Source organism: Chelonoidis abingdonii, chromosome 2, assembly GCF_003597395.2.
Source record: "Chelonoidis abingdonii isolate Lonesome George chromosome 2, CheloAbing_2.0, whole genome shotgun sequence".
Taxonomy (NCBI): domain Eukaryota; kingdom Metazoa; phylum Chordata; order Testudines; family Testudinidae; genus Chelonoidis; species Chelonoidis abingdonii.
This window is the reverse complement of record NC_133770.1, coordinates 189049144-189059143: the sequence shown is the minus strand read 5'-3', so window position 1 is coordinate 189059143 and position 10000 is coordinate 189049144. Positions and strand designations below refer to the sequence as shown.

The 10000-nt window shown below is 40.8% G+C and overlaps 1 protein-coding gene across 3 annotated transcripts in view; it reads right to left on the bottom strand.

The window, feature by feature from the left end:
• Positions 1-10000, bottom strand: part of CDKAL1 (CDKAL1 threonylcarbamoyladenosine tRNA methylthiotransferase) — a 626106-nt gene that overhangs the window by 542515 nt on the left and 73591 nt on the right. The gene's annotated exons all lie outside the window — the stretch shown is intronic.

The window sequence follows — 10000 nt, the reverse complement described above, 5'->3', positions numbered from 1 at the left end:
AGACAGTATTGAGCCATATATTCATAACTTCAACTACAAAAATGACACATGCATAAGACAGCATAAATAAACCAGCAACCATAACCTGGTCTTAGACACCTATTTGACCCCTTTATACAAGATTTGGTTCCCTAAGGACTTTTGGTTGCAACCCTGTTCTAATGGTCCAGTTCAACATTCATATGTGACACCTGGTATATACTTAGCTTTTTTCATATGTTGGCAAACCGATTTAACCAATTAATTTCCACCAGTTTAAATGCTTTTCCACCATTATACTTATTTTCCATCAATAGTTCATTCTGTAGGATTATTTGAACATACAGCTATGTAGTTTTATCAACTTTATACATTTGTTGTTCATTGTGCTAGATTGTGTAGAGATGTGTTGTCCTGTAATTCATTTGTGCAGCTATGTCTGAAGGTATAGAAAGTGGTACATAGGCTTTGAGAGGAAATTTTTACCTCTGTCTTGTTGGGTTGTTCTGTCTTTAAAACACTGTTGTAAAACTCACTAAGTCCGCACATTTGAGTTTCGTACTTGGAAGGGGTCACATATGAAAATGCGAAGTTGTTTGGGTGAAGCTGTCTCTGTGGTGACCAGCTTGACATTTGTTGCTGATGTGCACTGAGGCTGGGCTACACTGGCGCTTACGACGCTGCCAACTTCTCGCTCGGGTGTGAAAAAACACAGCCCTGAGTGCAGCAAGTTACAGCACTGCAAAGCGCAGTGTAACAGTGCCCAGCACTGGGGAGCATGGCTCCAGCACTGCAGCTAATACCCCATGGGGAGGTGGAGTCCTGCAGCGCTGGAAGAGCTCTCTCTCACTGCTGGGCACTGCGACCTACACCGCACTTGCAAAGCTGCGTGCGAGAACTCCCGCGGCAGCGCTTTGGAGTTTCGAGTGTAGCAAGCCTGAAAGTCAGATTATGAAACTGGTTCTTTAGTCTGAGATAGATACACAAACATACTCTGTTTCATTCATCTTTTAAAATTCCTTAGGTACATATGCTGGTTTAAAAAATTATGGAATCTGGTGGTGTCTTTCCTTTAAATAAAACATAAAATAAGTCTTACACTTGTATATATAACTTAGTCTAGAGTAGAATTTTGATGAGTGTTGAGCCCTAAAGTAATGTTTAGTAGTAGAAAAGCTGGTAGAACTGTGATAAATATTGCACAGCACTAGTAAAAGGGCCCAGAACAGCTACTATTAGTCCTCTTAAAACACTTTTGTTGGCCTTTCACAAAGTATTAGTGATTAGTTTATTTTCTACTTTGTGCTAGCATTGTATTAGCTCAGTGGTTTGAGCATGTCCTGCTAACCAGGTTGTGAGTTAAATCTTGAGGGGGCCATTTGGGTCTGGGGCAAAATCTGTCTGGGGATTGGTTCTGCTTTGAGCAGGAGGTAGGACTAGATGACCTTCCTGAGGTCCTTTCAACCTGATATTCTATGATTCTATAATTAGCAATTAAACTGAAAAATAAATGATTAATTAATCTAAGACACCATCATCCCTGTCTAAATGAACAGAAATGCAGGTGTTAATATACAGTAGAACTCAGAGTTAAGACACCAGAATGGCGAACTGACCAGTCAACCCACCTCATTGGAACTAGAAGTAGACAATCAGGCAGCAGCAGAGACCCCCACCTCCCAACCAAAGAAATATAGTACAGTAAAGTACTGTGTTAAAGAGAAACAACTATTGAGAGAAGGTAGATATGCCTTGAGACTTAGCAAAGTATGCAGGGACTTGTCCATGTGACACCAGACTCCATTCTGCTGTAATTTTCCACAGTAAGAACAAAGAGGTGTTCTTGCACCTGGAAAAGACTATAAAAGGCTGATGCCTCATCTCTATCTTGTCTTCAATCCTGCTTCTTACCTCTTGAGGGACTTGGCTACAAACTGAAGCTCTGAACAAAGGACTGAGGACCCATCTCAGCTGTGGATGTACTCCAGAGACTTGATTTGAACCTGCAGTTTATTCTATCACTGCTACAAGCCTGAACCAAGACTTTGCCATTACTGTATATAATTGATTCCATTTAACAAATTCTAGCTCTCATCTATATCTTTTTCCTTTTATGAATAAACCTTTAGATTTTAGATTCTAAAGGATTGCCAACAGCATGACTTGTGGGTAAGATCTGATTTGTATATTGACCTGGCTCTGAGACTTTGTCCTTTGGGATCAAGAGAACCCTTTTTTCTTTTACTGGGCTATTGGTTTTCATAACCATTTGTCCCCATAATGAGTGGCACTGGTGGTGATACTGGAAAACTAGAATGTCTAAGGGAATTGCTTGTGTGACTTGTGGTTAGCCAGTGGGGTAAAACCAAAGTCCTCTTGGTCTGGCTGGTTTGGTTTGCCTTAGAGGTAGAAAAACCCCAGCCTTGGGCTGTGACTGCCCTGTTCTAATCAATTTGTCCTGAATTGGCACTCTCAGTTGGGTCCCGCCAGAACCAGCATCATTACAGCTGGTAACTCCTATTTTCCAGTAATATGGTAATTAAGAGTTTGAATATGAAGAGTTAAAATCTTGTAAATAAAATTCAACTCACAGAATCATTGTAACCTTCACCTACAAAAATGTGAAATTTTCAGTGATCAGAATGGGACCACATTATTTAAAGAGGAACTGAACATCGTATAGTTTCCCATAGCAGACACCAAACTTAAGCAAAAAAAAACAACAAGCATTTCCAAAAGATTCGTCACATATATATCACCACACTGGAAATAATCACATATACAAGGTATCTGTATATAAACAAACCCACAATATAGGATGCAAATCTTTTTAATAACCTACAGTAATTATGTTATATATATTTTTAGTGTATTGTTCTTGTTCCGAGTGCATAAAGTTTAACAAGCAACACTAATTTCATTCTTGTTCTACCTCTAATATAAAACACTGGAATGAAAAATTTGCCTAGCTGCAAAGTACCTATCTACTGGCAACTACTGGCAGATTCTCAGTGAAGTCAAATGAGATCCTGCCTCTATGCTGTTATCAATCCACAGTTTTAAATTAACAGATGGTACTGTTAAAATGGGCACTGAAAGCAACTAATGATTAACAGCATCATGTTTGTAAAAATGGTGTTAATGTCAAAAATATAAAATGTTACACTTTTTTAACAGATGTTTGGATGGTTTACAGGCAGCCATGATCACTCTTAAGTAATTATTGCTTTGCAAACCAGGAATCTCAAAGGCAGGATAAACACACACAATTGTTCTACGAAGTTTTCAAGTTCCCACATTATGTAAAGCATCTGTTACCTTATGACATTATTTCAGAGAGCTGATATTGTTTCAAAAGATGCAAGAACTAAATACCGTATATACTCATTCATTAGCCCGTTTGTTTACAAGCCGACCCCACAAGATGGATGAGTAAAAATAGCAAAAACTGTATGACTCTTTCAGGAGTTGGAAAACTTTGGCTCCCAGCCTGTCAGGGTAAGCCGCTGACAGGTTGGGAAGTTTTGTTTACCTGGAGCATTTGCAGGCATGGAGGCCCTCAGCCCCCTGCGGCCACAGTTTGCTGTTAACATCCCTCAGCCCGTGTGGCTTCCCACAGCTCCATTGGCCAGGAGCGGCAAACCGCGGTCCATGGGAGCTGCGATCGGCCAAACCTGCAGACACGGCAGGTAAACAAACTGGAATGGCCTGCCAGGATGCTTACCCTGGCAAGCCGCATACCAAAGGTTGCCGATCCCTGGCATAGAGTTTAAAATAATCAAATTTTGGTGTAAACCCGTTTATAAGCCGACCCCCGCTCTTTGATGGGTCACTTTTTTACCAAAAATATTCAGCTTTTGACCAATGCTGTAAAATATTATATTCAGTGCCATCATTAATATCCAAGGAGTCTATTCTCCTTCTGCTAACTGTATTTAGAGTGTATTAAGCACATAAAATCCACATATATCCAGGAAAACAGATGTAGTGACTAAACGTTATAAGTAGAAAAGATAGCTTAAATCCAATTCATGGACATCTGAAAACACTTCACAAGCAATCATCTGTGATTGAGAAAGCTTTAGTACTAATATTTCTTTGCATTTCATTGCTTTAGATGTGAAACATGCAATTCATTTAAGCAAAAATTCTTCACAATATAAGCTTCTACATGCCTCAAAAGGTAGGACTGTTAGGGAAAAACAAACAAACAAAACAGAAAAAAACAAAGCGAAATATGAGTTCTCAAGAGACTAGACAAGAGTCATACATACTGTTTAAACAGTGAGGTCAGTTAAGAGTCAATCCAGAGGGCTCTTTGCTACTTAGAACTATTTTCCCCAATTTAACTGAATGTCAGAGTATCTTGCATTGTCCCCTTGTTTACAGCTCACTGGATGAACCAAAGCGCCCTAAAGAGCAATGTCTTAATTATGAGGAGAAAAATTGGCCTAAAAATAAGCCAGATGCATTACCATCTCATCCACATTTTAGGAACTCTGAGTTTTAATGGCTTGTGGAAGGATGGTCTAGTGGTTAGGGCAATAGCCTGGATCTCAGGTTCACTTTCCTATTCGGCAACAGACTTTGGGTGACCTTGGACACGAAACTTAGTCTCTCAGGCACAGATATTTAAAGGAATTTAGGTGTTGCCGTGCTTGGCATCACAATGTCTAACAGATTTAGGAGCCTACATCTCATTTTCAAAAGGGATTTAGGCACTTATGAGTCTAAATTCCATATACTGTCAAAGGGATTTTGGATTCTAAATGCCTAAAATCACTTTCACTCCTAAATCAGTTAGGCACTGCAATGTCAGGTGCAGCAACATCTAAATACCTTAAAATCTGGGCTCTTAAGCCTCATTTCCCTATTTCTAAAATGGAGATAACAGTACTATTCTACTTCACAAAGAGTGTGCTGAGAGAGTAAATGCACTAAAGATTGTGAGGTGCTCAGTTATAACAGCAGTGGAAGCCATCCGTTACCCAAGATATACACGCATATTATAATTAATCATATTTATTATGCTAGTGCCTGGGGCCAACAAAGAACAAGGCCCCATTGTGCCAGACTCTGTACAAACACATAGTAGATAATCCCTGCTCTGAAGAGCTTACAGCCTAAATAGATCAGGCAGACAAAGTGGTGAAAGGGCAGAACACACTAGAATAGTTTACTATGTGGTGGCAGCAAACATCAAGTTAGTTTCACTTTTTTCCCTTTGCTTGTTTTCTTTTTGTGGGGGCAGGGGATTAATTAGATGGGGATAAGATGATGGAAAGAAAAGGGGCAGGAGGAGGACAACAGTATAAAGAAGGGAAGGTGTGGAGTGAAGCTGAGGAGAAGAGACTGTGAGGGAGGGGAAAGAGGAGGAGGGTTGGAGCAAACAGCCAAACAGTACAGGGCAAAGGAAGTCTAAACGAACCCACAGACAGTTCTCTGAATGTCCAAAGGACCAAAGGTCTCTGCTTTGGCTACTTCTGCCTCTACCAGCTGGAGTCTCTGTCAGGCTCCTCTATGTAGTTTTTCCCCAAGGCCACATAGCAGAGAGGCAGGAATTGGGGTGGGAGGCTGAGGAAGAAGAGGAGGCACCACTGGGGCCCTAGAGCAGTTGTTTTCAACCTGTGGTCCATGGACCCCTGGAGGTCCACAGACTAGGTCTAAGATTTCCAAAGAGGGTTGTACCTCCATTCAAACTTTTTAGGGTCCACCCCCAGCACAACAGTCTCTGCTTTGGTGGCTTCTGCCCCTACCAGCTGGAGTCTCTGGCATGTGTTGTGTAAGATATTATTCGTCTTATACCGTGAAAAGAAACAACCCCGAGGGAGTAAGGAGGAGCATGAAAATAACTGGTACAGTTCCTTAAAACACAAAATACAATTACCAGGAATAGTTTCAGTATGAAAACAACCTGTTATCAAATCTGCCACTTTATAGACCAGAAAATTCTGTCAAAGTCATCTCCCAAAACCAATTGCCTGCTTTAGCTTGGATTATCCAGCACATAACTATAATACCTCCAGCAATTTCATGAAGAAATATGGAACAATGATGCCAATCTGGTGGTAAGTTTCCACACATGAGGGAGAATAGAAAAGGTAAAGCCCTAAACTCTGTCCTTATTCAGCTGAACTAGCTCACTAACTTAAGCCAGATAAGATACTTCAATACCACAAAAAACAACAAAGAGTCCTTGTGGCACCATAGAGACTAACAAATCTATTTGGGCATAAGCTTTCATGAGCTAAAACCAGAGGTGAAAGTAAGCTGGTCCTGTAAGGCGTACTGGCAAGAGCCAGTACACCGCTGACTGTACCAGCAGACGGCAGCTTCCCCAGGTTGGCGATTTAAAGGGCCTGGGGCTGCCGGCAGGCCCTTTAAATCCCCAGGCTCTTTAAAATTGAGATTTAAAGGGTCCGGGGCTCTGGCTGCGGTAGCAGCAGCTGGGAGCCCCAGGCCCTTTAAATCACGACCAGAGTCCCGCTGCCAGAGCCCCGGGGTAGTGGTGGCAATTTAAAGGCCCTGGAGCTCTGCTGTGGTAGCAGTGGCTGGGAGATCCAGACTCTTTAAATCACTGCCAGAGCCCCGGGCTGCTCCTGCTACCCCAGGGCTCTGGCGGCGATTTAAAGGGCCCAGGGCTCCCGGTCACCACTGCAGTTACTGCTACCGTGGGACTCCGGCAATGATTTAAAAGGCCTGGGGCTCCCAGCCGCAGCTACCGCAGCCAGCATCTCGACTTAAAGGGCCTGAGGATTTAAAGACCTTGCCTCTTCCAATTGAGGCCCCCTCCCTCAGGACTCTGGCGTACCAGTATGTACTTTTATCCCTGGCTAAAACCCACTTCATCTGATGCAGGCAGTAGAAAATACAGTAGGCAGGTATAAATACACAGCACATGAAAAGATGGGAGTTGCCTTAACAAGTGGGGGGTCAGTGCTAACAAGCCAATTCAATTAAGGTAGAAGTGGCTCATTCTCAACAATTGACAAGAAAGGGTGAATACCGAGGGAGGGAAAATTAATTTTATAATGACAACAAGGCCAATGCAATCAAGGTGGCTCATTTCAACCAGCTGACAAGAATACCAGAGAGAGGTAAAAATATATCATCTTACCACTAGGGCCTGAACTGGCTAGAATTTCCTTTCTATAGAGGAACAAAACATCACTGCCATTGGCTACAATCTTTTGATTAGAAAGACTGTACCTACATTGAAGCATCACCTTAGAAGAGACTACCCAGCTCAGAGCCAATACAAAAATGGTAATTAGCTTAATGATTCTTCACAAGGCAAAGGTAGTTTGAGGTAGAAACACAAAGGTAATCATTCACTGTGGTAGACAGCATATAAAAAGTCTTTAAAAAATGTACAAAAACACAACTGGGTTAAAACAAGGGTCAATATGTGCTCCTTAAATTGGTTATCTGCCTCAATAGACACAGAGGTTACAGCTGCACCGCTATCCTTGCTGCTACTGTGCATTTTGGAATAAATTTTAGACTAGCTGAATTATCATAATGTAGTTTGGATGATCAATGAACCACGGTGTTCACCAGCTCATGAACACCAGGAGCAGTCTGGCATTTGCTCTAGGCAATCTGATTTTTTTTTTTTCAAATCTTTGACATTATATGATGTGATACAATCTGATATAAATGTTATGTCACGTAAGCCAGGGCCCTGTTAACTGCTTGGCACATCACAATTTGACTTGATGTAGCTTTTGGCAATGTAAATAGCTTCTTGAATCCTGAAAGAAAATGTTTCTATTTCCGCTGCCACTGAAAGCGAAAGGCGAAAGTGATGGGACTAGAAAAATATACTTATGACTAAAAACTCCTTTTGTAGACACAGAGTGGAACATTTCACATACTCCAGGATTAACTTATATTAAAACAAAAAGCAAAAGAGGTCAAGAAACAAAGGTTTAAAATTGTTGGACTCATTCCAGTTTGCATAGTGAACAAATTCCAAATCTCTCTGGGTGGACTGAGTATTCCTGGCCAGTCAGATGCTTTTACTCATTTGTTCACAGTAACTGCTACATACAAGATGCTGCATTCCTTATGCAGAGACTTATCAGCCTGATAGTCCAGTATAGACTTCAAACACAAGCATTGTGGCAGAACACTGGCACAGAGTTACAGGTAAGAGCTTCTCTGCTTCCTCAAATGACTGTTGGTATGGGCAAAAGGCACTTTCAGTTCTCTCCCGTAAACCAAGTACATCCTCTGAGATAAGCTGACATGTTACACAAACATGACTGCATTCCACTGCAGAGAGAACCACCAGTAAGGGATTAAGGAACCAGAAACAGAATGTCAGGGAAGAAGTGATTAGTACAGGGAACTAAACATCTGTTGGTGATTGGTAATTGCTGTTTGTCCAAGATGACACAAAAATCTCCAAAATAGTGCAGTGAGTGCAGAATGCACATTTAAAAAACAAATTTGGTTGTTGAAAAATGGGGCAATTTTTGACTGTTCATCACTACAGAAGGTATAGTCCACTGTATCAATATTTTTACTTGGTTAATCTGTTCAGTACATGAGACCTCAAAGATAAAATGTGCTGGAGAAACTGAACTTGGAAATGTTGCTAGAAAAAACTATTTTCCTGGCCCTACATTAAAAAAAAGAAAAGAATTCTAAGCAGAGTTATTCTGAACTTAAGTCTTTACTAAACTATTTAATTAGAGACTCTGACCTTCCTTCTCTCACGGTTAGCAGAAAGTGCCAATGCTACCCCATTGGGGGCCTTAAACAAGAGTATTTTGCCTCCCCACACATACTACATATACTAATAATTGGGTAGAGGAGGGGTAAGCTGCTCAGGCCCTAAGCAATTGCTTAGTCTGCTTATGACTAGAACCAGCTGTGTATAGGGACTGTAAAAATCCACCTCACCAAAAAGCACCTTATTCTACTTAAACCTACTTTGATTTATTAAATCAAAGAAATGGATGAAATCCGACACTAATATTGGGAAGTAGAACGGTTTAGTCTCTGGAAGCAGATAAAGACCATATAAAGTAACCATATTTTTTGACAGCCTAAACCTAAATAAGCCATGTATATCCAGAAGTGATTTGCAACACTCATACAGTGGTGTTCAGCTATCACGCAAAATAAAAGAGGATTTACACACTCTTCCAGGCCAAGAATATACTAATGTACAGCAGTGAAAATCTAGTGGTCCTCTCACATGAGAAGGGCTCAGTGCATATTTGGTCTATATACTGGAGACATAATTACCTATAGTGTTCAGGTGAAGTTAAGATTCCTTTTTAGCATATGCTCCTGGATGTTAGGTGTTGTAACAAGTTGACAGGAGAAGACTTTATGAAGAGCCAGAATTTGTCATCCTTACTCATGTTGGTAAGTACCCTAATTCCATCATTAATTTAAACATGACTACTCATGAATAAGATATTACTCAGTATGTGTAAGGGCAACAGTCAACAGTCTGATCTTAGTCCCTAAAGTCTGCTGAAGAGTAAAAATGGAGACCAGGCAAACAATACAATATATTTGGCAATTGTGTGTTGTACAGTACCTGCACAAGGAATAATTCATATTTAGTAAGTCATGCTCCCGCTGTGGACGTTTTCCCCCTAAATAGATTGTCTTTAACAAGACTGTATACTGTAGAGTTCATGGCAGAAAATAATGAAATCTACAGCAGGCATTCACCTGCCTATGAACACAATACTTAAAGCAATTTCTGCAGTAGTGTAGTAACTCACATGGAGTCTGGCAAGGACAGAAGCAGGACAGATGGCACTGTAAATTTTATAAAGTTCTTATGAAGTATCATGTCATTACGTTCAAAGATTTGAGGCAAGATGCTCCTGTTTCAGGCTCCATCAGCTGCAACCTTATCTACCTTTCCTATATAAAATGAGTAAGGATTGTGCTACAGCTATGATGGATACACAGGTAAACTCAAATGGCTGTGTAGCCTTTCACACCATTTCTCCAGCATGATTCTTTAAAGTTGTTTTGATGTTACTTTCTC